Source organism: Pelodiscus sinensis, unplaced genomic scaffold (assembly GCF_049634645.1).
Source record: "Pelodiscus sinensis isolate JC-2024 unplaced genomic scaffold, ASM4963464v1 ctg50, whole genome shotgun sequence".
NCBI lineage: Eukaryota > Metazoa > Chordata > Testudines > Trionychidae > Pelodiscus > Pelodiscus sinensis.
In genome coordinates, this window is record NW_027465948.1 from 1 (window position 1) to 26,913 (window position 26,913).

General features: G+C 54.5%; 1 long non-coding RNA gene across 1 annotated transcript; it reads right to left on the bottom strand.

The window, feature by feature from the left end:
• Positions 1–13,170: 13,170 nt before the first annotated feature.
• On the bottom strand, positions 13,171–14,901 carry LOC142825312 (uncharacterized). Its single transcript, XR_012899748.1, has 3 exons — positions 14,798–14,901; positions 13,571–14,004; positions 13,171–13,274 (listed from the first exon to the last, which is right to left on the bottom strand). It is a non-coding gene; the product is annotated as an uncharacterized LOC142825312 (long non-coding RNA).
• Between the last annotated feature and the right edge of the window lie 12,012 nt (positions 14,902–26,913).

A 26,913-nucleotide genomic window follows, 5' to 3' on the forward strand; every position in this document is an offset into this window, starting at 1 on the left:
TCTTGGCAAAGCCATCCTTAGGATTGATGGGATCCTACACCGTTCTATTAAACTGGTGCCCATCTGCCCAACAGCAGCCCAGATGGATGTTGAATTTTTAGCGATGTGATTTTTATAACCCTCATCCACACACTAATCAACAAACACATTTTAAACTAAGGTCCTGTCGACTCTCACAGTAAATTCAGCAAACATTTAGCAGAGGTTGGCAAATGCCTGTTAAATGGCTTCATTACTATGTCGTCGATGTTCTGCCAGTAGCTCGAGCAGACTTTGTCACTTGTAAATTAACTAGATCTTCTAGAACTTCTGCTGCTGGAGGAAGCAGAGCCACAGACCATGGATAGGAAGAGGCAGGTGGGTGGAGTGGACATGAAAACCCAGTGCTGCTCCAAATTTTCAGGTCCCCTATGCGATTGCATAATCGGCAAATGAGTACGGGTGGCTCTGGCTCTTTGGAGATAGTTGTCATCCACTAATCCCCATCCCCACAAGGTTCCTTCCCCGTCTTACGTTCCCCGGGGCAGTACTCACCCTTGATTTTGTGTAAGAGCAGGTTTTTGCAATGTCCCCATGGTGCATAAAACCCAGCAGTCACTGGCGTGGGCACAGTGTACAGAGCCTTCGCTAAAGCGAGGCAGTAGATATCCTCCTTGGTCTGGAACCCTGCAACGGGGATGAGGTAAAACACGAAGATTAGCCTCACCGAGCGCATCCGCAGTGGATGCTCAACAGTGTCTCTTCTAATATTTTTCGGTTCAAGGTACTAGGTACAAGGGGAGGGAGCAAACAAATGTCCGAAACCAGACAAGTTTATTTTAGGCTATAAATATTGGGGTGCCTGGCCTTACCCCCTTTGCATGGCCGAAGGGACAACAGAGACTTACTGACTGAATTGCTCCTCATCCTGGAGCACTTGAGTTGGTGCACGTGTAACCGCAAATCCAGGGCACTAGATCTGTGACTACACGGCTATAAACCTGGCCAAGTGCCTCTGTCACCAGACGGTGCCTGTGGTCGGTCTTTGTGCATAACAGCGAGATCTGCAGCAGGAGCAGGCTGCGTTACCTGCACTGACCACTGATAACACCAGAGCTCCAAGAACAGAAGCACTGAGCCACGCTGCTGAGGCAACCACATCACAGCTCTTAACACTAGGAGCCCGTAAGTACTCCTGTAGACCCTGCTTTCGCTGGCATTAAGCCAAACAGCGTCCACAGAGCCCCCTGGCACTCCTGCGCCCTGCTGTGCAATGCAGAGGGAGAGATGGAGAAGAGAAAGGCCCACGTGTTCCTTTGCCCTGGCCCAGGCTAGCCTATGCCACTTCCCATGGTTCTGTGGGCCAGACTTGCAGGGCGGGGAAAAGAGATGTAGAGGTCATGGTGGGTAATCAGCAGAACATGAGCTCCCATTGTGGCGTTGGGGCTTAAAAAGCTATTGTAATTCTGGGATGTATAAACAGGAAACGCTTGAGCAGGAGTAAAGAGGCTGTCTCGCTTCTGTGATGGATGGGAGGCCCACTGTTCTTTTCTGAACATCCCAGTATTCAGTGACTAAAGGGTTAAACCTAGCTAGCTAGAAAGTGTTGGCAGGGAGCCAGGAGCACCAGTGAGAAGAAAGAGTTCAGATCTGCATTAAAAGGGAATCTGTCTGCTGTTTTTCTTTGTGAGTTTAATCCTGGAGCTGTGGAAGGGGATGAGGGGGGAGATGAATTGAACTGGGCAGGGACATCATGCCTAAAAAAAAGAATACCTGGGCCTAGAATTGGACTGGACCTTGGAAGTGTGGATACTTGAGTAGATAGAGAATGTTTATTTAGATGCGATCAGGTTATTTTTTTGTTTTGTTGTTTGGTTAAACTCCTCTGTGCTAAATCCATATCCCCTCCTCTCCCCACTATAACTTTAAACTGAATCCCAGGGATGCAATTGTCTGTGTTTTAATCTGTTCTTTTCTCAGTTGCGCTATAACTCCTAGCAGCCAAGTCAGCTTTACAAATGAATACCTTTTTGTTTTCTTAATATAATCACCTATTTTAAGGCTATGATCTGATTTTGTATCCTGGAAAGTAATAGGAGGTCTGTGTATACCTGCCTAAGACTAAGAGGACAGCTATCAGAAATTACAGTTTGTTTTCATTTTTCTTTTTTTCTTTCCAAGTGCTAAATAAAAGGGAATAATGACATCCCTAGATCTGCTGACAGTGCTCCTCCTAATGCAACCTAATATGCCATTAGCCTTCTTGGCTACAAGGGCGCCCTGTTGACTCATCTCCAGCTTCTCATTCACTGTAACCCCCAGGTCCTTTTCTGCAGAACTACTACTTAGCTGGTTGGTCCCAGGCCTGTAACAATGCTTGGGATTCTTCTGTCCCAAGTGCAGGACTCCGCACTTGTCCTTGTTGAACCTCATAAGATTTCTTTTGGCTCTTGTGTAAAAGAGTTTGGGGTACTCTTCTGGAATACGTTCCCAAGTGACTTCTTCCTGCGTTCAAGAAGAAAAAGTTTTTTTCCACTTGGGTAGAGGCAGCAACCCTCCTAAGCTCAGGGAATCTGTGACCTTGGGGAGTTTTGAAGCAGAAGCCCATAGAGACACGGTATTTTAAGGTCTCTTTTGGGCCCACACCTTCTGCACTCCAAGTGCCAGAGTGGGGAACCGACTTAGCCTCTTTATTCGGCACTTGAACTTCTGCTGCTGGAGTTCTGTGCCCAGCTCTGGTGACCAGAATTCCAGATGGATGTTGATAAATTGGAGAGGGGTCATGTCAAGGCTGTTTCCCACTCTGGCACTCCAAGTGCAGAAGGTGGGGGCCCACAAGAGACTTTAAAATACCCTGCCACTGGAGGCTTGTGTTGGTGTTGCTGTCATCATCCAAATGCACAAACCCCTTTGAGAACCAGACAGGCGCATTTCAGAATTCCCTCCTGTGGGGTACCTTCCTTGTCCTTGACACTCCCTCCAGAGAGAGCTTGAAAACCTGTAATTTCTCCTAGAAGTATGGCTTGCTGTCTTAGGCACGTGCATACAGAACCTTCCGCCCTCTAGGATGCAGGAATCAGATCATGGTTTTAAAAATGTGACGTCTATTAACAAAACAAATACACTTGGTGAAACATTACTTAGAATCATAGAACCATAGAGCTGGAAGAGACCTCAGGAGTCATCAAGTCCAGCCCCTGCCCAAGGCAGGACCTATCCCAACTAAATCAATCCATCCAGGGCTTTGTCAAGCCAAGACTTAAAAACCTCTAGGGATGCAGATTCCACCACCTCCCTAGGGAACCCATCTCAGTGTTTCCCTACCCTCCTAGTGAAATAGTTTTTCCTAATATCCAACCTAGACCTTCCCCATTGTAACTTGAGACCATTTCTCCTTGTTCTGCCATCCGTCACTACTGTGAACAGCCTCTCTCCATCCTCTTTGGAACCTCCCTTCAGGAAGTTGAAGGCTGCTATCAAACCCCCCTCGCTCTTCTCTTCTGCAGACTAAACAAACCCAAATCCCTCAGTCTCTCCTCATAGGTCATGCGCTCCAGCCCCCTAATCATTTTGGTCGCCCTCCGCTGGACCCTCTCCAATGCGTCCACATCCTTTCTATAGTGGGGGCCCCAGAACTGGACACAATACGCCAGATGTGGCCTCACCAGAGCCGAATGAAGGGGAATAATCACTTCTCTGGATCTGCTGGCAATGCTCCTCCTAATGCACCCTAATATGCCATTAGGTTTCTTGGCTACAAGGTCACACTGTTGACTCATATCCAGCTTCTCATCCACTGTAACCCCCAGGTCCTTTTCTGCTGAACTGCTACTTAGCCAGTCGGTCCCCAGCCTGAACTATGCTCGGGATTCTTCCATCCCAAGTGCAGGACTCTGCACTTGTCCTTGTTGAACCTCATCAGATTTCTTTTGGCCCAATCCTCTAATCTGTCTAGGTCACTCTGGACCCTATCCCTGCCCTCCAGCATATCTACTGCCCTCCAGCGTATCTACTTGGTTGCTAGGTGTTACAAAGAAACTGAAAAAAGAAAGATTAAAACACAGAAAATCGCTTCCCTGGGATTCAGTTTGAAGAGTTCTAGGGTAAAGGGGGATAGTTACATGTGCTTAGCAAAAAGAAGTCCAACAAACTAAAAAAATAAAGAAAATAACCTAGTAGCATCTGACTAAAACTTCCCTGTTCTACTCACATCTCTCTTGTTCCAAGATTTAGTCTTTCCCTAGCCAAGAAAGTCGCTGGATTCTGCTTGCCCAGGTTCCTGGCTTAATTCACATCTTCCAGGCATGATCACACAACAGGCACATCACTGCTTCCAATTCAAAACCCCAAATTCTGTTTCCATTTTCTTTCCTGGCCTCCTGTCAACTCGCTTCCTGCTTCTCTAGCATTCCTGGAGACTTTCTAGGACCTTTTGTCTATGGTTTCAACCTTTCCAGGCAAGACAGTTAGGGTTAAGTCCCAAGACTTTCAGGCAACCGTCTGCTTTTGACACGACCTGCCTGTTTCTCTTCAGCTAACTCTTGCTTACTTTGGTTCAGGCCTCAGGCCTTACACCAGGCCCATGCTTCAGGCCCATCCTTTCTAGTACAGGATGTAGCCTGGTAACAAAGCCCTGACTGTGGTATCAGGAAACCTGGGTTCTATTCCTGCCTCTCCCACAGGGTGCTCTTTGGAGAGGTTATTCCCTGTCTGTAAAATAAGACTAATGATACTAACCTTCCCTTTTTAGACCTACACACAGCAACTAGGGATTTTTATTAACTACTCAAATATCGGTGAGCCTGGCTCGCTAGATGAACCATCCGGTTCCTCTTGGAATCATGTTAAATGCTTGATCCCCATGACCAAAGTCTCAGATACTGGGGCTGTGTCCAGACTCCATGCCTCCTTCGACGGAGGCATGTAGATTAGCCACATCGGAAGAGGGAAATGAAGCCGCGATTAAAATAATCGCGGCTTCATTTAAATTTAAATGGCTGCCCCGATCTGCCGATCAGCTGTTTGTCGGCAGATCGGGAGAGTCTGGACGCGATGCCCCGACAAAGAAGCCTTTCTTCATCGACACAGGTAAGCCTCGTGAAACCAGGTTTACCTGTGTCGATGAAGAAAGGCTTCTTTGTCGGGGCATCGCGTCCAGACTCTCCCGATCTGCCGACAAACAGCTGATCGGCAGATCGGGGCAGCCATTTAAATTTAAATGAAGCCGCGATTATTTTAATCGCGGCTTCATTTCCCTCTTCCGAGCTGGCTAATCTACATGCCTCCGTCGACGGAGGCATGGAGTCTGGACACAGCCTAAGAGAAGTGACACGGGGGAATAAAAGCTGCTGCTGTAAACTACCTGGCAGGAATCCCCTGGAATGGGAGCCATCGCTACCAGGAGCCCAGGAATAACAAGACTCCAAAAGTCCAGCTGCCAGGCAGTTTGACCATCTCCTTCAGGCCAGTGGCCCAGAATTCCAGGACATCTTTGGGCCTGGGTTTAAAAAGAGGCAGTACCGTGTGCTCAGCCCCTTTTTATCCATCCCCTTTCCCTCCATTGGCACGCAACCCTCAAATGGCCAAAGGTTTCCCTTTCCCTCCCTCCTTGGTTAAACAAGCTGGTTAAACAGCTCGAGGTGATGGAGTGATAAGCACCCACTGACAGAGTCGCTCGGGTTGCAGGGCCAGCGTAAGTCCGCTTTTAAAACTGCCGGCCATAGCTGCAGCTACGGGAGGGGACTCTAGCAAGGGCCTGGAACAAGGAACAGGGCTCCACTCCTGCATGGGATTCGGGCTTCCCCCAGGCAGATGCTCTGTTGCTGCTTTCCTGTCTCTCCCTTCTCCAGGTGGAAGGGGACGGTTAGCCAGTGTTCCCTGCAAGCTGAGCTCTTGGGCGGCCAGCCAGGAGACATTCAAATGCTGCCCAGTTTGCTAGCCGGTAGCATGTGTTTCTAGTGGTGGTGCATGTGGTGTACTGGGTGTAGACATAGATCTTGTTGTTATAGTAACTGCGTTAGGTCACTGGGGGTCAGCCCAGCTGGTTTGGGTTTTTTCTAGCTAGCTCCGTGCTATGCAATAAAATGGACACTTGCAACTACTCAAGCTCTCTGTATTTCCACTGATTTCTTCCCATGCTGTGAAACTCCACGTGACGTAACAGTGCACATCCGTGCATGCCTTGGTGCACATAACAAAATGTATTCCGCACAGGAGTGGGGGAAAAAGTAGAGGCATTATTGCTGCTAGCTCCTTACTGAAACTCAGTGAAAGGCAGGGGAAATGAGAGATCAAGATCCTGAGACTGACAGTCCCCAGGAACAACGGGGAGAGGCTAAAGTCCCAGTTCAGCCTGACTGGCAGAGCAGGGAGCCAGGAGGGAGCCAGGGTCGGCAGAGTGGGACTGAGCTAAGGAGAGAGCAGGGGCCCGCACTGAGCTGGGGAGCAGGGCTGGCCTCGGGGAGGGAGAAGGGGAGGCCGGGGTCAGGATTGGGGGCAGTGCGACTGGCCTCAGGGAGGAAGGGGGGGGTCAGAGGCAGCATGACTGGCCTCGGGGAGGGAGAAGGGGGGGCCAGGGTCAGGATCTGGCCCCTCCCCCCCAGAGCTGCTTCCCATCCCCTCTTCCTTCCAACCAGTTCCTGCCCCCCCCTCAGCCAGTCCCTCTTCCTCCCTCCCCCCTGCCCAGGATCAAGTGTGTCCGTTTTTTTGGGGGAGGGTCTACCTGGCAACCCTACGAGTCAGACCCGGCGCAGGCACCAAGTGATGGGGACTGCCAGAACTTTGGGAACCTGAGTCTGCGGGGTGGGGGTTTGTGGCAGGTCAGGAGATGAAAGGGGAAGGCACCAAGGGACAGGGTGTAGGAGAGAGACAAATGCCCGGGGGCCAAGTGGAGACAATGAGGAAAAGGACAGGAGGGGAGGTGTCAGTGGGGGGGGGGGGGGACAGGATGATGCTAGGAGAGGAGAGGGGAAGGGCTTTGGGGGCTAGAGGGGAGAAGGGGAGGTGCTGGGAGAAAGCTTGAAAGAAGGGGTGGGCATGAGGAAGGCGGAGATGGAGCAAGGCACGTGTAAAGGCACAGGGGCATGAGGGGAACGGGGGCAGAGGGTGGTGAGGGAGTGGGCAAAGTGGGTAGGGGCAGTGAGGGAAGGGGGAGGCACCAAGAGGGTGCAAGGGTAAGGGAAGGTGCAGGTGCCAGGGAGTCCGGGGGGTGAAGCAGAAGGGCAGACACCTGCAGGGGAGGGACCAGCAGCAGAGGAGAGACGCAGGGCAGGTGTGTAGAGGGAGGTGTTAGGAAAGGGGATGAGGAGGGGTAGCTCACATGGTCAGAGTGGGGCTACTGGAGGAGTGGGCACAGGGGGGGAGAGAAAGGCTGCTGGAGGGGGCAGGTCTCGGGAAGGCCGAGGGCAGTGAGAAGGGCAGGAGTCAGGACAGCAGAGGTGGGTGAGGGGTTGGGGGGGCAGCAGGCACCAGGGGAGCTGATGGAGGAAGGGAAGGAGACAGGGCAGCAGAGGGGACAGGTAAGTGGTTCATAAGATATTTATGAATAACTTGGGTGCCACCATGGCACATCCAAACAAGCCACAAACTCAGTACTGGTGCACAACACAAAATGTATTGTGCTCATGGGAGGAAACTCTTAGAGGGAACACTTCCCCCAGCCTCCCCACCCCCCGAGTTAATGTCTCACACATTGGGTTAATGCAATTGCAGGATCGTTGCACGGGGGGGGTTGGTGAGGGCCAAACTAATCCCTATTGGTAAGTGGATGGTGGGAAAAGTCCTTGGGGGGGGGGGGGGAGGTCACATGACACCTTTTATTTCTGGTCATGTGTCCATATTGCCCTGAAAGTGTTACCTCCAGAGGCGTGGCTAATGGGAGTCAGGGGGCGTGGCTAATGGGGGTCAGGGGGCGTGGCTAATGGGGGTCAGGGGGTGTGGCTAATGGGGGTCAAAGAGTACATTTAAAAACATTCTTTGGGTGCACACCCTAATGAAATGTGCTGCGCACGCCTATGGGCAGAGAGCAGATCCAGTCCTGGGAGCAGGGCTGCAGCCACAGAGTTATAGATGCCGCCCAGAGAGCAGATCCGCATGCTGGGAGCAGGCCTGCAGCTGTAACCCACACACCTGATGTGGGTCACTATCCTATGGAGTGGCACTGAGACCACTTCCAGCAAGCAATTATTACAAGGGAGCTCTTCAGCCTATGCTGAGAGGCAACTGACTTATAACTCAAGCTATAGCAGGTCCTGCCCTAAGCTCCAAAAGTCCCAGGTTCTAATCCACCTGGTGGCAGTTGCACAGCCATGGAAGCAGAGGGGCCAGGGAACCCTCTGTACAGGACTCCCCCCTCCCCCTCCACACACACACCCTTGCTTCCTGGAATCAGCCACCTAGGTGAATAAAGCTGGAAACCCCCATGCCTATAGCTGTGCACCTTTGCTAAATAGCTACAGCCATTCTAAAGTGCCCAGATCTCACAACTAAAAAGGAGACATCCCAATGAGCTGCTAAGCTGTGCTGCCTGCCTCGGACGAGGAGCGAGTGCTGTAACTCTGGAGCCTAATGATGGTGGTGTCTTCCAGCCATTTTCAGATTAGTACAGCTGCCTCCCTGTGAACCTGGTGCCAGCTGGCCATGGGGTCCCATAGACCTGGCTTGTGCAGCCTAACCTGATAACTAAGCAGCCCATCCATTACTAGCCAGCCGATTACCTTGGGCATGGGAGACCATCGCATTTGTAATTCCTGGGGCCTTCACGCACTGACAGGGTTTGACTCGATCGGCCAGCTAGGGAGAAAGAAATAAACAAAAGGCAGAGGAGTCACCAAGAGATCAGAAGACCAGCATGATGCCTTACAGGCCGTTCAGCTGTGAAGAGTCACCAAGACAGGGCAGGTGATGCTAACCTAACCTGAGTTAGTCCATTAGCTGCGGCTAGGCTGGGCCACCAGAGGAGAGACAGGCAGTAAATCTGCAGCTGTCAGACCATAAGGAGGACACGGAGGTTTCGAAACCAGCTCAGAGAACAGGGCTGGGTAAGATGCAACCTACCAAACACTGTGATCTGGCCGCTTTCTGTTTAGATCCTGCTGCCCATGCCGCCGAATTCTAAGTGGGGACTCAGGCAGCAGGATCCGATTTTAAATGATTCACGGCTCATGGTTACAGCAGGGGCAGGAGCCACGAGCCCTTTAAAAAGCTGTAGCCACGCTGGACAGCTGCCAGTAGTGGCAAAGCTGTGAGCTCTTTTCTGTGCTTTTAATTGAAAGCCTCAGCCACGGAGAACTCTGAGGGTGGGCTAGTCCACAACACCGCCCCTTCTGCCTCAGGCTCCGCCCCTTCTGTGGGTGGAGCCAGCCTATGACCCCATACCAAAATCCATTAAGTGGCCCCCTTCTGAAAATTATCGCCCAGCCCTGTCACAGAATCATAGAAAAGTCTGAGTGGAAGGGACCATGATAGGTCCAGTGTTTCGCAAACTTTTTTTATAATGTACCCCCTTTAAAAAAAATGTGTAAGTACCCCCAGTACCTACAGTTTTCAGACACACACAATTTTTTTCTACCGTCGCAACACATTTGTTTAAACAACTGAATCGTAGCCGGGCGGGCGATGGCATTTTTGGGTGTAAAAGGTACAAAAAGAATAAAGCGCTGTCAAACTGAAAACTAAAATTCAGTTTTCTCCAAATTTCAGTTGTGTTGACGTGTCCCCCAGACATCTCTTGAGTACCTTTAAGGGGACTCGTACCACTGGTCGAGAAGCACTGATCTAGTCCACCCCTGCACCGAGACAGGACCAAGCATGTTTGTCTCACCTCTTGGCTCCTAGGACACGGCTTGAACTAACGCACTTGGAAAGACATTATCGTATATACGCCCAAAGTGCTTCGTCTCAGTGTATTACCATAAAATCTAACTGACCAAACTCTGACCTTTCATTTCCCTGTCACTTGGCCAGCTACAGCCTCACACGCCTTCGGCATCGATCTCAAAGCCCTCGTCACGCTTTTACACAGCTGTGCTGACACGCTTGTGAGCCAGGCACACTTGTGCGACACGTCCCAAAGCACTTGCTCCAGGGCATTACATCGCACTTGCCTGCCTTTGATGGACAGGGAAAGGGAGACCTGAAAGGCCTCTCCAAGGTCACCAGCGCGAGAGTGAGCGCAGAATTGAGGAGCAAGGGTCTAGCACACAACTCTGTGCCTTAGTCACTAGGTGGCATTAGATTAAAACCCGGGAGTTCTTACACCCAACCCCCTGCCCCCTCCACTAGGCCATGCTGCTGGCCTCCTGCCTCTCCCCCAGGGCTTGGAGACAGACGGGAGGCTGGAGCCAGCCTGCGCAGAAGGGGCTGTAACGCTTACAGCACGTTCATGACACTGCCACTGCGCAGCCCCTCTCAGATCCACACTCGGAACCCACAAGAAACACCCCAAGAGCGGAGATGAAACCTCCACTCACCTGCAGCCCAGCTTCCAGGAAGGGCAAAGCAAAAGCGGAGCTCGCGGATTCCAGCCCAGCCTGGCACCTGCTTCCTGAACTTTGGCCCCTTTCCTCCAAGATAGCAGGAGGCTGCTCTGGGCCTTTTGTGCCCACGACGGGGCAGAAAAGCAAACTCAGCTGTTGGTTCCATCTTGCGGGCAGAGCCCCGGCAGACAGTGGCAGGCGGGGGTATCGACTGACCCTCCACCCAGGATATTCCCCCCACACCTGGATTCGCTTCCTAGTCATCCCCATCTCCCTGCACGATCCTTGTTTCTCATCCCGCCGCTCCGAGAAATTGTCAGAGCAGGTTGATCCCGACCTTGCCAAGGGCTTAGGTTACATCACAAGGCTTTGCCGCCACAGCTGGCTTGGCTTGGGTGTGTGGCAAAAGCCCCCCCCCCCCCCCCCCCCGGCACAGCTATTCTGGCAAAGCCGCCAGCCATCACCACTACTGCCCTGCCTCTGTCCTGCTCCTCATCCCCGCCCCCACTCCTATCCCCTGCTCTCCTCCATCTCCTCCCCCTTCCCTTCTCCTGCCCCTCCCCATTTCCACCTGCCCTGCCCTGCCCATCCCCGTCCTCTCCCTCCCCCCGTCTGTCCCCCTCTTATGTGAGGGCTTTGCTGGAAACGCCCCCCCCCCCCCCCAAGCAAGGGAGATCTCCCCTCCGGGAACAATTCAGCCCCCCCCATCTCGCTCCCTCCACTCCACAGTATTTCCTCCCAAAGACCTGGAATCAAGAGCACAGGAGGTTTCAGCTGACGGCCCAGAGCCCGGCCCCAACTCCTGGGGCTAAAACAGCTTCCTCCTCCCCCAAACTCCCTTCCAGACCCTGCACCCAGACGCTCTCCTCACCCGGCACCCCAACCCCTGCCCCAGGTCACAGCTTCCTCCTGCCCCCAAGACCCTCCTACCCCCACGAGGGCCCCAGCCAGCCCCATCCCCGAGCCCTGCCCTGCCCTGGCAGCGCGTCCTTACCTCTCCCACCCTCACGCTGTTGCTGTGAGCCAGGACCCATCTTTCTTTGTAGTAGTGTCTGCACCACAGGTCCTCTGCCTGGTGGATGTTGAGGCCTGCAAGAGACACAACAGGGTCATTCTGCTGGCAGGTCTGAGCCCTTCCCCTCCCACGGGTCCCTGCAGGCATCCCTGGGCAAATGGAGGGGCACAGGGGGCAGAAGGGGAACACAGAGGGACGCATCCCCCCTTGGGCCAGTCTGGGGGAAAAGGGCTGGGTCCCCTCCCCCCGCCGCCGGCACCCTCAGGGTGTCCCTGGGGCCCAGGTCCCGGCTGGGTTCCTTACCCCTGTGGTGCAGGAGGAGTTGATACAGGCTGTGCACCCCCTCCCGGGCCAGCCGGCTGACGTCTTCGGATGGGTCCGAAATAAAAAGGCCCAGCTGGGCCACGTGGTGACCCATCCTCGGCCAGTCGGCGGAGTTCTGAGGGGAGAGAAGAGGGGGGGTCCCTCAGCATCCTGGGGCTGCACGTCCCATGCAAACGGCCGCCGAGGCGGGTCTGAGCTCGGGGGACGGACAGAGACACCTCCCGGGGCGGGGCGGGGCCGGCCTTGCAAGGAGACAACCCTGAGCAATGGCCCCGACTGAAGGGTCACTCCGGGGGTGGAACAAGGGGATCCACTGACGGCCACTCCCCAGTCTGGGGCCCAGTCCCTCAAGAGCCCCCCTGAAGGGCCCAGGGTCGCCCCTCCCCGGGGAAAGGAGAACGCGGCCCATTCCCGGCCCATTCCCGGCCCTGCCTCTGCCTCCCGGGGACGCTCCCAGCCCCGCGCCCTGCAGCCCCAGACCCCCCGGCTCCGAGGTCACTTACGTCAAACCCCGGGAGGGTGGTGGCGACTCCCAGCAGGGCCGTGGTGCTGCCAAGGGCCCTGGCTCGCTCCTGGGGCAGGCGGGACTCCAGCCATGGGCTCAGGTGCTGGGGGGGAAAGAGGCAGGTCAGGACCCGTAGGGAGGTGCCGGTTCTGGGCAGAGCCTGGGGCTCCTCTCGGACTGTGCCCCCCCCAGCCACTGACACTGCTCCTCTCTCGGCCCCTCCCCCCGAGGAAGCAGGGACAATGGCCCCGTCCCCCCCACGGGGCTCACCTCCATTATGAGCTGCAGCCGGGCGGTGTCTGGGGACTCGGCGAGGAGGCTCGCCAGTAGGGCCTGGAGGTCATAGGGAAGGGCCCGGATGAACTGCTGCAAGACAAGGGGGAGCCCTGGGTCAGAGGGGGGTTGGGGTTGGGGAATCCAGGCCACCCGCTGGCTCCGGGGTGCAGCCATCATGGTGTCCTTGCAGCAGCGCGGCGCCAGGGTGTCCTCGCCCCTTTGGAGGGCGGCGAGGCAGGCGAGGGGGATGGCCAAGAGGAACCGCTGCAGGGCGGCTGGGCTCTGCACCCCAGAGAGAGTCTGTGAGCCTGGGGCCTGCCTGCCCCCCACGGACAGCTGCAGGGCTCAGGTCTCCCAGGAGTGGAGGTGGGAGCTGCTGGTTGTCCAAGCACCCACACTCCCCCCCCAACTGCTGCCTCAGGCTTGTGGGGGCCCAGCTGGTGCATGACAAGAGCCCCCAGCTTGGGGGGCCCAGGTCATGCAGGAGAAGGGGCCCCAGGGGGATCCCCAGGGACAAGCCCCTCCCGGAGGGGGGGGGACGTGCTGGGAAGGGGCCGGACAATCTCGGGTCCCCCCCGTGTGGAGAAGGTTCCTACCGTGTCCCGGGTGTGGAGCTGCTCTTCGATGTCATAGATGGCCCCTTCCTCCACCCGGGAGTCCACCCGCTCCTGGCAGAGCTCCGCCGAGGCGCAGGGGGGCTCTGTGCGGGAGGGAAGGGACCAGGGTGACTCCAGCGGCCAGCAGGGGTCACGCGCCCCCATGTCAGGGACCCAGGGCAGGTTGGGCCCCACACGCCCCTCGCAGGGACCCATCCCCCTTCCACCCTCACATCTGCCAACGCCCTCAGCAGAGCCCCCACCAGGAAGAAGAGAGCCAAGCAGCCCTCCCCCCATCCATTGCCCTGGCTGCGGGGCAGACACTGGGGCTGCCCCTCCCCGCCCCCCCCCCCCGGGTACTGGGTGAGCCCCTGGGCCCAGCGTGTTCACGGCCCCTCACCTGGGTCTGAGCGGCTGCAGGAGGTGGCCCGGCTGCAGCTGGAGGCCCAGGCGCTGCTGCTGACGGATCTGGACCCACAGCTGCAGGGGCTGGTGCGGGGAGCGACGGGCTGGGGGCTCCCGGAGACTGGCAGGTCCCCGGGGGCCGGGCAGGGCGATGCCCCCTGGTGGTAATGGGGGCTGGGCTCCCGGGGCAGGTGTTTCTCTCCACAGAGGAGGCCCCGGAGCCACCCTACCCGGCTCCCCCGCTGGGCTGGGTCCCGCCTGCCCAGCCGCCTCTGGAGCCAGGTCCGGGGGGGCCTGGCCGGTGGGCGAGTCGCCCCGAGCTGGTGGGATCCAGCTTCCCCGCCCGCGGGGACGGAGAAGCTGCTCCCCACCGGCCCTGGGGCCATCTTCAGGGCTTTCTTGAACCACAGCCGAAAACGTTTGGCCATGCTGCAAATGAGGGGAGCAAAGGGGAGCTTGGGGCGCAGCCTGCAGAGCGAAATCCAGGGGTTCCAGCTCCCCAGAGCGACTGCCCCCAGCCCCCAAATGGCCCCTTGCTTATCGGTTCGGTCTTGCACAGGCACTGCAAGGACCTGAGGGTATGTCTACACTACCCCGCTAGTTCGAACTAGGAGGGTAATGTAGGCATACCGCACTTGCAAATGAAGCCCGGGATTTGAATTTCCCGGGCTTCATTTGCATAAGCGGGGAGCCGCCATTTTTAAAACCCCGCTCGTTCGAACCCCGTGCAGCGCGGCTACACGGGGCACGAACTAGGTAGTTCGAACTAGGCTTCCTAGTTCAAACTACCGTTACTCCTCATTCCACGAGTCTCCTGCCCATCAACAGCCCCTTCTTGGCCAATCAGGGGAGAATCTAAGGTGTGGGGGGTGGAGCGTTCTCCCCAAAGACACCGGCATAGACTTGTTCCAGCCCCACCTCCCCAGTCCCCACAATGGGGGCTGCATCCCCCACCCCACGGCTCCTGCAAACCACCCCCCGTCCTTCAGCTAGTCTGTTGGGTCCCAAGCTGGGGGAGGCAGCAAGGGAAGGTCACAGAGGAGGCAAGAACAGAGCAGAAATGTGGGGGGATGGAGGAAAAGGGAAACCAACCAGGAGAAAGCCCCAGTGGCGCTAAGGACGCAGCCCAGGTGAGGAATCACCTTCTGGCCCTTGACCGAGGGCTGGGCCTGCCTGGAACCCAGCCGGCCCCGGGCGGGATCCAACCCCTGGGGGCTCTTACCTTCGTCACAAAGGTGTCGGGATGTGAAACTCACAGAACGCGAACGAACCGTGAGGAGGAGACGCACCAGAGCTAAAGCAACCGGGGGTCTCCAAAGTCCCCTGGGCCCGCCCCCCGCTTTTATCAGCCTGAGATGTGGGTCCCTCTGTGAGGTCACCACCTCCCCACCTGCCCTTTGCCTTATATGCTGAGGGCTGCCCAAAGCCCCTGTGAGGTCACCGCCCCCCCCCCCCCCCCCTGCCAGGCAAATGTCCTGCCTCTGGCCACCCCCCTGGGAAGTTTGAGCCATTACTAGGGGTCCCTCCCCCTCCCTCATAGGCTGCTCCCTGCCCTACACTGCAGGCTTCTTGCACGAGAGCTGTTTCACGCCGGAGTTCTTGCGCAAAAGGTCTCGTGCAAGAGTGCCTCCACCCTGCCATGGGCTTTTGCACAAGAGCGTCCATGGCAGTGTGAACGCTCTCTTGTGCAAGAAAGCTCTGATGGTCATTTTAGCCATAAAAGTGTCTTGCTCAAGAAGCCCCTGGTGCCCGTCCACGCTGCCTTCTTGCACAACAGCTCTTGCACAAAGGGGGCTTAGTCATCGTCGGGAGAGGAATAACTCCTGTGCAAGGAGCCCTGTTCTCTGATGCTTTACTGCAAATTTACTTCTGCAAGAACACACGTAGAGTGTAGACGCGCCACAAGTTTTTTCGCAAGAACACGCAAAAACAAGCCATGTGGATGTTTTCTTTTTAGGCAAAAGCCCCTTTTTGCACAAGATCGGTCGGCCTTTTTGCAGGCATAGGGATCTTGTGGGAAAAGGGGGTTTTTTGCACAAAAAGTAAACATCCACACGGCTTGGTTTTGCGCACAAACCCCGAGCACAAAAACGGATCGGCAGAAAATATGCAAATGACATTGCGTGTCATAGAGTCCCTCGTTAGCATATTTGTTGCCAAAAAAACTCGTTGTGTAGACGTAGCCTAGGAGAGAAGCGATCTCAGACACAAAGCCCTTCAGTAAGAGGGCATAGCCCTGGGGCGTGGTAGGAGACGTACGGCAGACATGGGAGGTCACTCTCCTAGCTATTTGGCACGGAGGAGGCCTCAGCTGGAGCACTGTGTCCAGATCTCAGGGCCATGCTTTAGGAGAGAGAGTCCAGAGGGGAACTATGAAAAGGGATTAGGGACGTTAGATATTCACTGAGTAGTCAATTAACCTCATGATTTCTTATCGGTTACTTGACTTTTCGATAGTCCCCAGGGGCCAGCTGTCTCAGTCCTGGCTCGCGCTGGGTGCGGGACCTACCCCCTCTGCGGCTCTGCATTTACAGTGTGTTAGGAGCCAGGCAGGCAGGCAGCCCGGCTCAGTTCCAGTTTGCACCAGGTCCAGAAGCTCAGACCCAGCCCCCAGGCAAGGGCTGCTGCCAGCTTGTGCTGCTGCCTCTGATACAGAGGCAGCAGTACGGAGTGCCAGGAGGGAACTGGTCTAAAAAGCACCTCCCCTTGCGACCTGGCTGCCTGTCATCCCACGCTGCTGCCTCCGTTTTTGGCGAGAGAGAGCCGCCTGTCTTGAGACACCGGTGGGGAGTCGGATTTTCAAAAGGCAGGTCTCTGTCCTTTGTGAGCCTTCCAAAGCGCTTCGGTGGGGGGAGGGGGCAGGAAGGCGGACGACACTCAGGAATTGTAGCACCCAAATCCACGGAGTGTTTCGCCAGCACCTCCTGCAACAGAGCCCAATCCCTGACAGGCTTTTAGGCAAGATAGATCATTTGAAAAAATGACAGACACAGGGTTTTCCGTCACCGCTCTCCCTTTCTTTTATTTCCCTGGGCTAACTGGCTTGTTCCTCTTTGGCTAAGGATGGAAGGGTATGTCTACACTACAATGTTAGTTCGAACTAACGGACGTTAGTTCGAACTAACATTCATAGCCGCTACACTAGCGCTCCGCTAGTTCGAATTTGAATCGAACTAGCGGAGCGCTTAGTTCGAACTAGGAAAACCTCATTTTACGAGGCTTAAGCCTAGTTCGAACTTACTAGTTCGAATTAAGGGCTGTGTAGCCCCTTAATTCGAACGAGTGGGAGGCTAGCCCTCCCCAGGTTTCCCTGGTGGCCACTCTGGCCAACACCAGGGAAACTCTATGCCCCCCTCCCGGCCCCGGACTCCTTAAAGGGGCACGGGCTGGCTACGGTGCCCGTGCCAGGTGCAAGCGTGCTAGCACCCAGCCAGCAGACCCTGCACCTGGCACGGCACAGAGCCACCCACCCGATGTCCCCCAGCCCACCCCCTCTTCCCGGGACCAGGCTGGCAGCTCCCGGAAGCTTGCCCAGGACCGCAAGAGGCGGGTACATTCCTGGGCTAGTGCGGACATCGTGGACCTCGTCCACGATCTCCGCACTAGGCACAGGAAAGTGGCCATCTAGGGCAGGAGAGCTGCCAGCCTGGCCACCCAGGAGCAGGTTTGCATGAAAATCAAGGGGGTCCACTGAGACCCCCGACCCTGAGCCCTGAGCTTACAATGGCTGTCCTGGGTCAGACCAAAGGTCCATCTAGCCCAGTAGCCTGTCTGCCGACAGCGGCCAACCCTAGGGACCGTGGAGGGGATGGACCAAAGACAGTGACCAAGCCATTTGTCTCGTGCCATCCCTCTCCAGCCTTGCACAAACTTTGGGCAGGGACACCACTCCTACCCCCTGGCTAAGACTACTCCATGGACCCAACCTCCATGACTTGATCTCACTTCCCTTTCAACTCTGTTCTAGTTGTAGCCTTCACAGCCTCCTGCAGCAAGGAGTTCCACCGGTTAACTATTTGCTTTGTCAAGAAGAACAACTTTCTCTTACTAGTTTCAAGCCTGCTACCCAGTCCTTTCCTTTGGTGTCCTCTAGTCCTTCTTTATGGGAACTCAGGAAGAACTTTTCTCAATGCACCCTCTCCACCCAACCCCTGCTTTTAGAGACCTCTATCCTGTCCCCCCTCCGTCTCCTCTTTTCTAAGCTGAACAGTCCCAGTCTCTGTAGCCTCTCTTCATCTGGGACCTGTTCCCAACCCCTGATCATGTTAGTTGCCCTCCCCTCTCCCAGCCTTAATCTTCCCCACTCCCACCTCCTTTTCCCAGTCTCCCCCAGTTTTGTTCAATAAAGACAGAGTCAATGTTGGAAGAAACGTTATCTTTATTTTGTACATCAATAAGAAGGGGGGCTAGGGAAGGGTAAGTGGAAGGAGGTGAGGGAGGAATGGGGTACGAGCCCCCGATGGGGAGGACTGGGCTGGCTCTGCAGGCTTCTGGGGGTGGAAGCTCTCCTGCAGCCCCCCGATTACCCCCTCTCCCCAGATGGCAGCCTGCGGCAAGTGCAGCCGGGCTGATGGCCGAGTGGTGTGATGTGCCCAGTGTGGGTACTCCGGGCACTCCAAGCCAGGACTGGTTTTCAAGCGGGGCACCCCTTAGAACTGTCTGTCCGGGGTGGGGGTCGGGACCCTTTAAGCGCAGCCCTCGGCTAGCCTGAGACTGCATCTCCACGCTCTAAGTCCTTCTCTGATGCCCTGCTGGCACTGCTTCCGGCCATCCTTAAGCCCTGTTCAGAGTCCACTCAATGTGGACTTGCTAGTTCGAATTAGCAAAACTAGTTTTTAGTTCTAGACGCGTTAGTTCGAATTAGCTTAGTTCGAACTAGCGCTGTAGTGTAGACATACCCGAAGAGAGGAGCCAGCAGGGGTAGAATGAATTGTGTACCAGGTCCTGGAAACAAGAGCATCTCCTCCAGATCACCCATCCACACCTGAACTGTTTAAAAGCTTGGCTGCCAATAAAGACACCTTAGCTCAGCAAATGCCAAGCCAGGCACCTGTGTTTGGACACGAGGGGTGCACAGGGATGTGAGAACCAGGAAGGCTGATCTGTGAATTCACCCCCAACCGTCCCAGTACAAGACAGACGCTTGCGCCAACCAGCAGGGGTCACTGCTCCTCCGGTTTGGCTTGGACAAAGGTGCCCATCTGTTTGGTGTTGGCGTCTCGGAGCTGCGCCAGCTGCCTCTGGCCACGGCGGAGCAGATACTCGATGTGCATCACGTCGGCCCGGGGGATGCTGGCGTTCTTCCGGAACTCGGCCTGGATGCGAGGCAGGAATCCCGGCTTCTCCCGGCCGGTGCGCAGGAACTGCCTGTACAGGCTCAGGACGTGCTTCTGCAGCTTGCTATGCCGGGCCATGGTGCGCCTGGGGAGCCCTCCCAGGCCACGGGGGGGGCCAGCGCCACGAGGCAGGGGCTGGAAGTGAACAGAGGCGGAGATGTTAGAGCAGCATCTCATTCCCAGACGCGCCTGTGCAGGCATTTCCGTGCACTTTTCACCCCCACCTGCTAGGGTTACCAGATGGTTTAAAAAAAATACCGAACAGCAGGGGCCGGGGGGGGGGGGGCGGGACTGGCTGGAAGAGAGGGGGTGGGGGGGAACCGGCCGCCGGGAAGCAGGGCTGGCTGGGAGGGGGCTGGAGGGAGCGGGGCTGGCCGGGGGGCAACCAGCCGCCGGGAAGCGGGTCTAGTTGGGTTGAGGACCAAGAGGTGGGGGAACCGGCCGGCAGCGCTGCAGAGATGTACCAGAGCCTGGGTCGGATTCATCTTTGGTGGGCCCTGGCTCCTAGACCATAGACACACTCCCCCCCCCACCCCCCTGGAGGCCCTAGGGAAAATGGCACCCCGGCCCTGTGGACATGGTGCCCTCTCTGTTTCCCTTGGCCCCGTAGGCACTAAGCTCCACTCCTGCCGCCCAACTCCTACAAGGCCCGACGGATTTCTCTGTGGCCCCCGACCCAAAAAAGGATCCCCCCAGCCCTGTGTTAGGGGATACGAGGGAGTCTGGCTGGGACGTAAGTGCAAATAACTCTGCTCTTAGCAGCTCTGAACCGATGGGCTCTGCCCTGTGCCCCAACCAAGAACCCTAACATAAGAACGGCAGTACTGGGTAGCCTGTCTGCTGACAGTGGCCAGCACCAGGTGCCCCAAAGAGGGTTGACCAAAGACAATGATCAAGCGATTTGTCTCCTGCCATCCTTCTCCAGCCTTCCACAAACAGAGGCCAGGGACACTATTTCTATCTCCTGGCTAATGGCCTTTTATGGACCTAACCTCCGTGAAATTATCTAGCTTCTCTTTAAATCCTGTTATAGTTCTAGCCTTCACAGTCTCCTCTGGCAAGGAGTTCCACAGGTTGACTACACCCTGTGTGAAGAAGAACTTTCTTTTATTAGTTTTAAACCTGCTACCCATTAACTTCATTTGGTGTCCTCTAGTTCTTCTATTATGGGAACTAATAAATCACTTTTCTTGATTCACCCTCTCCACACCACTCATGTTTTTATAGACCTCTATCATATCCCCCCTCAGTCTCCTCTTTTCTAAACTGAAAAGTCCCATCGCTTTAACCTCTCCTCATATGGGACTCGTTCCAAACCCCTAATCATGTTAGTTGCCCTTTTCTGAACCCTTTCCAAGGCCAAAATATCTGTTTTGAGGTGAGGAGACCACATCTGTACACAGTATTCAAGATGTGGGCGTACCATAGTTTTATACAGGGGCACCCTGAGTTACCAAACCACATGACACTGCCCATTAAAAACCCACCAGGACTTACCCAGCGTTTATATGCAGAGGTCCCGCACCAGCAGCAATCTGCACTGGACAGGAAACCATCCGCCCAGCACGCGCGGGAAATCACAGGAACCCAGCCTGGACGGTCCGATGCCCCAGCCCTGACAGAAGAAAATCAAGGTGTGCTTGAAGTGCCACGCCCACCATCCCTTGGTCCTCTGGGGCATTCGGCACATCCTGCTGGGTGAAAGGGCCGGTCACAGCTCCAGGGTCTGTCACACTTCTGGGCCTTTGGCAGCTCCTATTCACCGGGGTCAGGCAGATAATCGCCCCGAGCTTTCCCAGCACTTTTCAGCATCAGCTCTCAAAGGGGGGCAGGGGAATGTAAAAGAAGGAATGGGGCGGGGCAGGGGAGGCAGCCAATGGCTTCTCCTAATGCAGTGGTCCCCAACCATTTGAGGTTGCCGGGCGCCAAGGGGCGTGGCCGTTGCCCGCAGGGCGCCCTGGAGCGGAGGCCCCCATTGCGCACCCGGGGGCGGGGCCCCCCCATAGACACATTCCCAGGGCCGCCCCCCCCCCCCCCCACAAGTACCGCATGCCCAGGGCCGGGCCTCCCACCAAGCGCCGCGCGCCCGGGACCGGCGCTCTCCCCACAAGAACCGCGTGCCCGGGGCTGGCGCACCCTGCAAGCGCCACGCGCCCGGGGCCAGCACTAGCGCTGGCACTCTCCCCCCCCCAAGCACCGTGCGCCCGGGGCCGGCGCTCTCCAAGCGCTGTGCGCCCAGGGCTGGCGCACCCTGCAAGTGCCGCACGCCCGGAGCCTGCGCTCCCTCCATGCGCCACGTGGCCATAGCGCGGGCAGCCAATCTGCGGCGCGCCCGGGGCCGGCGCTCACTGTGCACCGTGTTGGGGACCACTGTCCTAATGTTAGCAGTGGGGACACCAAGTTCGGAAGTGAATGGTTAACCAGTAAGCCGGTTATGGTTAACCAGAGGGGGCTGGAGCAGCCCTCCACCAGCCATAGGCAGAGGGCACTCTGGCACGCCACGGGGAGGGTTGCTCAGCAGTCACAGCAGTGTGCCAAGGGGGTAGGTGTGTGGGCTGCTCCAAGCCCATCTTTAACACGTCCTACGTGTCCCATTTAATCGGTTAACTGGTTCAACATATTGTTTAACTGGTTAGCTAATTAAATGAGATTTTACATCCCTGGCACCAAGGTGGCTAAAAGTAGGGTTGAACTGGGACTAGAAATTCCAGGATTTTGACTTTTTTTTCCTGATCACACACAGTTCTGCAAATAAATTCACGTTTTGTTTAGATTTTGACTTTTTTTTTTAAATGTAGTACGGTGGATTACGGAAGATAAACTTTAAAGAGACCAAACAAAGAGTCATTTCAGGAATGGAAAACTACATTTTAATGTTCTGAAATGGTGGAGTTTTCCCCTTCCAAACAAAAGGTCACTAAAATCTGCGTTTTCCAATGGAAAAACATCCCCTCAGAAAACTTCCTTCCAGCTCTAGTTAAAACGGACGTATTTTGAAGTGTATAATCAACCTCTGGAACTCACTGCAAAAGGATATTAATGATGGTGAAGGAAAGGGGAGGGAATCATAGAATCATAGAGCTGGAAGAGGCCTCAGAAGGTCATCAAATCCAGCCCCCTGCTCTAGGCAGGACCAATCCCAACTAAATCAACCCGGCCAGGGCTTTGTCAAGCTGAGACTTAAACACCCGCTGTGTACAGCCTGTCTGATCCCTTCTGGGGAAGCATGGGTGGGAAGAAAGAATTAGACAGGGTTAGACAAACCCGTAGGTCTTGGTTGACTTCGTCCTGCTTCAGGGCAGGGCGCTAAACTTGGGGACTACTCTAGTCAGACCAACATTTCAATCAATCTTGTCAAGAAACAGGCAAAAAAAAACCCCCAACCCAAACCAGGGAGAAACACGTTCCTTGGTTTGTAAACACAGACACAGAGAACAGCTCCTTCCGTTAGGGGGGGTGGGAATAAAGAAAATAATCCCTCGCCCCCTCCCCTTCCTATTTGGTCCTAAAGGATGAAGATTTGTGCAGGCTGCGGGGGCAGGACTGATATTCAGGGAATGGGGAGCATGGGGGAGAAGGGGGCAGCTTGCTTACAATCCAGGGGCAACCCCGTGTCTCGGGGCTGGCCCAGCAGAGGCGGGATTTCTGCAGCGCAGGGGGACACGAGGTGAAACAAGCAGCGACTCGGCCGATTGGGGCTTGTTATTGTAGGGTCACATTGAAGCAGACACTGGCACCAGCGTCGCCTCCAAGAGCGAGGGGAGTGCGCGGCCTGGTAACCCCGGACGGACCCGGACCTGGACCCCCCTGCGCTGGGGGGCCAGGAGTCACCGCCCCCCGCCCCTCACCTCCGCCTCCTGCCTGCTCGCAGCTCCCGGGCCCGCGGCAGCAGCTGTGCCAGCCGGCTCCGAATGTTGAAACACCAGCAACATTAGCCCTCGCTTCCCATTGGCTGGAGGGCCCCAGGGGCGGGCGCAGGAAAGGGGAAGCTCCGCCCTTCGAGGGCCACGTGGGCCGGCAGTGGAAGTTGCAAGTCAGCTGGAGGAGAGAGGGGCCCGGCCCGGCCTGCGCACGTGGCTTTCACCGCAGCGCTCACCTGCCCTCACGCCCCACGCTCCTGCTTTTCCCTCCCTGCGTTGTTCGACCCAACCCTCACCCAGGCATCCACCCAGTTCACCCCGATTCTCACCCCTTTTTAAACTTGTTCCTAAGAAACCCCGATCGGTTCCTGGGAAATTCCCAACAACTCTTATCAGTGGTGCCTGTTACATACCAGCTGGGTTTTCCCTTTGATATTTACATACCCCCTGCCTCCTTTTTTCGCCCCTCCCATTTTTCCTCCCCTGTTCATTTTGGTTCTGGACATACAACACTCCAGTCGTCTGAAGAAGTGGGCTATGCCCAGGAAAGCTCATGATCCCATTGACACGGTTTGTTAATCTTTAAGGTGACTATATGTTGTGTTTTAAGTTTTTCCTGTTACAGACTCACTCAGCTACCCCTCTGAAACTCGTGGGCTCTGTCTACACTGCAGGCTTCTTGCACAAGAACTGTTTTGCAGAAGAGTTCTTGTGCAAAAGGTCTTCCATACGAGCGCGTCCACACTGCCATGTGCTTTTGCAGAAGAGATGTGCTTTTGCACAAGAGCATCCATGGCAGTGTCGACACTCTCTTGCACAAGAAAGCTCTGATGGCCATTTTAGCCGTAGGGGTTTTTTGCGCAAGAAATTCATGTTGCCTGTCTACACTGCCGCCTTCTGGAAGAGCTCTTGTGCAAGAGGGCTTATTCCTCGTGGGGAGAGGAATAACTCTTCCGGAAGAAGCCCTGTTTGCTGATGATGTACTGTAATACTTGTGCAAAAACACGCACGCAGTGTAGACACTCTGCAAGTTTTTGCGCAAGAACAGCTGTTCTTGTGCAAAAAGCCTGCAGTGTAGACATAGCCTTAGAGGGGCAACCCCAACAGTCATTACTAACAAGGAGTCCTGTGGCACCTTGAAGATTTATTTGGGCATCAGCTGTTGCGGAGGAAAAGCAGGTCCAAGTGTTTTTTACCCCTGGAAGCGGATGCCCAAATACACGTGTTAGTCTTTAAGGTGCCCCAGAGTGCCTCTGTTTAAACAAGTGGAAGAGAAGGGCCTGTGTGCACCTCATAGGATGCCAGGCTAGACTGAAGATCACAATGGCCCTCTCTGGCCTGGAAGTTAATGAATGGTTACATCTGGCCAGGCTGCCTCTCTTTATGCTTGCATTAACTAACTGGGTTATTTGCAGGTGTTGTACTCAGTCCAGCTGTGTCGGAGCGCCTGCTGCTGGAGGAGAACGCAAAAGTTCTGTTACCTGGTTTGTAAGTCTGGAGCCTTCTCTACTGCATGAGGTACAAGCCACCTGGCTCTTCGCTAAAGTTGCAGAGCTGAGTCACTATCGCTGGATGTGGTCTCCGTGCCCAGAGTCCCCAGAGACCACAAACCAGATAAGATTCGAAATCGCCCAAGCAGATTTTTTGCGTAACAACATGCAATAATAGTTGCCAGCGAACAGACTCAGCGCTGCGCCGCTACACTTTATGGAAGCCGTGGCAATGTCCTAACACCCACTGAGCACCATCCAGTGCCCCCACACAGTCAGCTGGTGAACACCATTTGAGGTGAACTTTTATACATTCCTGACGTATCAGGTTGCTACCCCCTGTTACCTGGTTACCGTCCCTTACCTTGCAGAAGGGGGCTTACTTCCTAGTCTTCATACTGTCAACTTACTATCTGTTATGCTGTCAACTTTGACCTGGTCCTGAACATAGGTCGGTATGTACTTTATTTGTGGGAGGTAAATGGTACCAAGATGTTCCTTAGGACAATCCACAGAACTACAGACCGGTCAGCCTCACCTCACTCCCCGGAAAAATCATGGAGGGGATCCTCAAGGAATCCAGTTTGAAGCACTTAGAATAAGGAAAGGGATCAGGAGCAGTCAGCATGGATTCACCAAGGGCAAGTCACACTTGACGAACCTGATTGCTTTCTATGACGAGGTAACTGGCTCTGTGGACATGGGGAATTCAGTGGATGTGATATACCTGGACTTATTCTTGCCAGCAAGTTAAGGAAGTATGGATTGGATTAATGGACTGTAAGATGGATAGAAATTGGGCTAGACTGTTGGGCTCAATGGGTAGTGATCAACAGCTCGATGTCGGACTGGCGGAAAAGGACCTGGGGGTTACAGTGGATGAGAAGCTGGATATGAGTCAACAGTGTGCCCTTGTAGCCAAGAAGGCTAATGGCATATTAGGGTGCATTAGGAGGAACATTGCCAGCAGATCTAGGGAAGTGATTATTCCCCTTTATTGGGATGTGGTGAGGCCACGTCTGGAGTATTGTGTCCAGTTCTGGGCCCCCCACTACAGGAAGGATGTGGACGCATTGGAGAGGGTCCAGTGGAGGGCAACAAAAATTATTAGGAGGCTGGAGCACATGACTTAGGAGAGGCTGAGGGAGTTGGGCTTGTTTAGTCTGCAGAAGAATGACGGGGGATTTGATAGCAGCCTTTAACTATCTGAAGGGAGGTTCCAAAGAGGATGGAGAGAGGCTGTTCACAGTGGTGACGATGGCAGAACGAGGAGTGATGGTCTCAAGGTGCAGTGGGGGAGGTGTAGGTTGGATATTAGGAAAAACTCTTTCCCTAAGAGAATGGGGAAGCACTGGAATGGGCTAACTAGGGAGATGGTGGAATCTCCATCCCTAGAGGTTTTTAAGTCCTGGTTTGACACAGACCTGGTTGGGATGATTGAGTTGGGATTGGTCCTGCTTTTGGGCAGGGGGCTGCACTCGATGACTCCTGAGGTCTCTTCCAGCCCTGGGATTCTATGATTCTAAGGCAAGGGACTTCTTTTATTTGAGATCCCCAATTCCTTCAACAGCAGTATAGGTCTAATCCATGGAGCTCCTGAAGAGCAGCTCTGCATCCCTTTCTATGGCAGCCCAACTGTCCTTGGAACTGGTCAGACCAGTGTGACATCCCCCTGTGTAGGCATAATGAGCTAACGTGTCCTTCACTCCCATGCACCAACTTTGCCACTTATCAACTATGTTTTTAATTTGTTCGAAGGGAAAGCTGAATGAAGCCAAAATTAATGAGTGTTTTAACTTGTAACAAAATACAGGACTGTGTAGCACTTTAAAGACTAACAAGATGATTTATTAGATGATGAGCTTTCGTGGGCCAGACCCACTTCCTCAGATCCACTATTTGATCTGAGGAAGTGGGTCTGGCCCACGAAAGCTCATCATCTAATAAACCATCTTGTTAGTCTTTAAAGTGCTACATAGTCCTGTATTTCGTTTCAGCTACACCAGACTAACACGGCTACATTTCTATCACTGTTCTAACTTGTGTTTCTGTTCCCAGGAAATGTTGAAACGGTAGATTCCTAGGGACTGTCAAGTAGAAAGATTGACCCAAATTAGTTACTTGTTTACTTTCTTTGGCTCCACTGGAATCTTACAACAGGGATTAACTAGCTCCATTCATATCTATAATTAACACAAACAAAATCTATGTTTAGTGACAGGTAAGGTTTCCTGAGCACATGTCTAACAATCCAGACATTTAAAATCAGAAGTTAGTGGAAGGAGGCTGAAAAAGGTGAGGCTTTCGAGAGAAAAATTGCCCGAGAAAGGGTTATTTTGAACTCCAATTTACTCTGTATCAACCCATTTTTCCATTAAACCAACCTAAAGTACTATAAATAGGACTCAAAGTTTATGTCCTATGTTTTAGTTTTTGTCATAAACACCACAAGAAAAAAATATAAAGCAAATGGGAAAAAAGGGAGGATGCGAGTTATGAAAAAGCAAACAGTTGATAGGAGAAGCTAAAATTGGGGGAAAAAATCTATAACCAGTAACATAAAGGATAATTAGGAAATGTTTAAATATATCGGGAACAAAAGAAATCAGAGGAATGGTAAAGATCCATTACTGTATAAGGCTGGTCAAATTG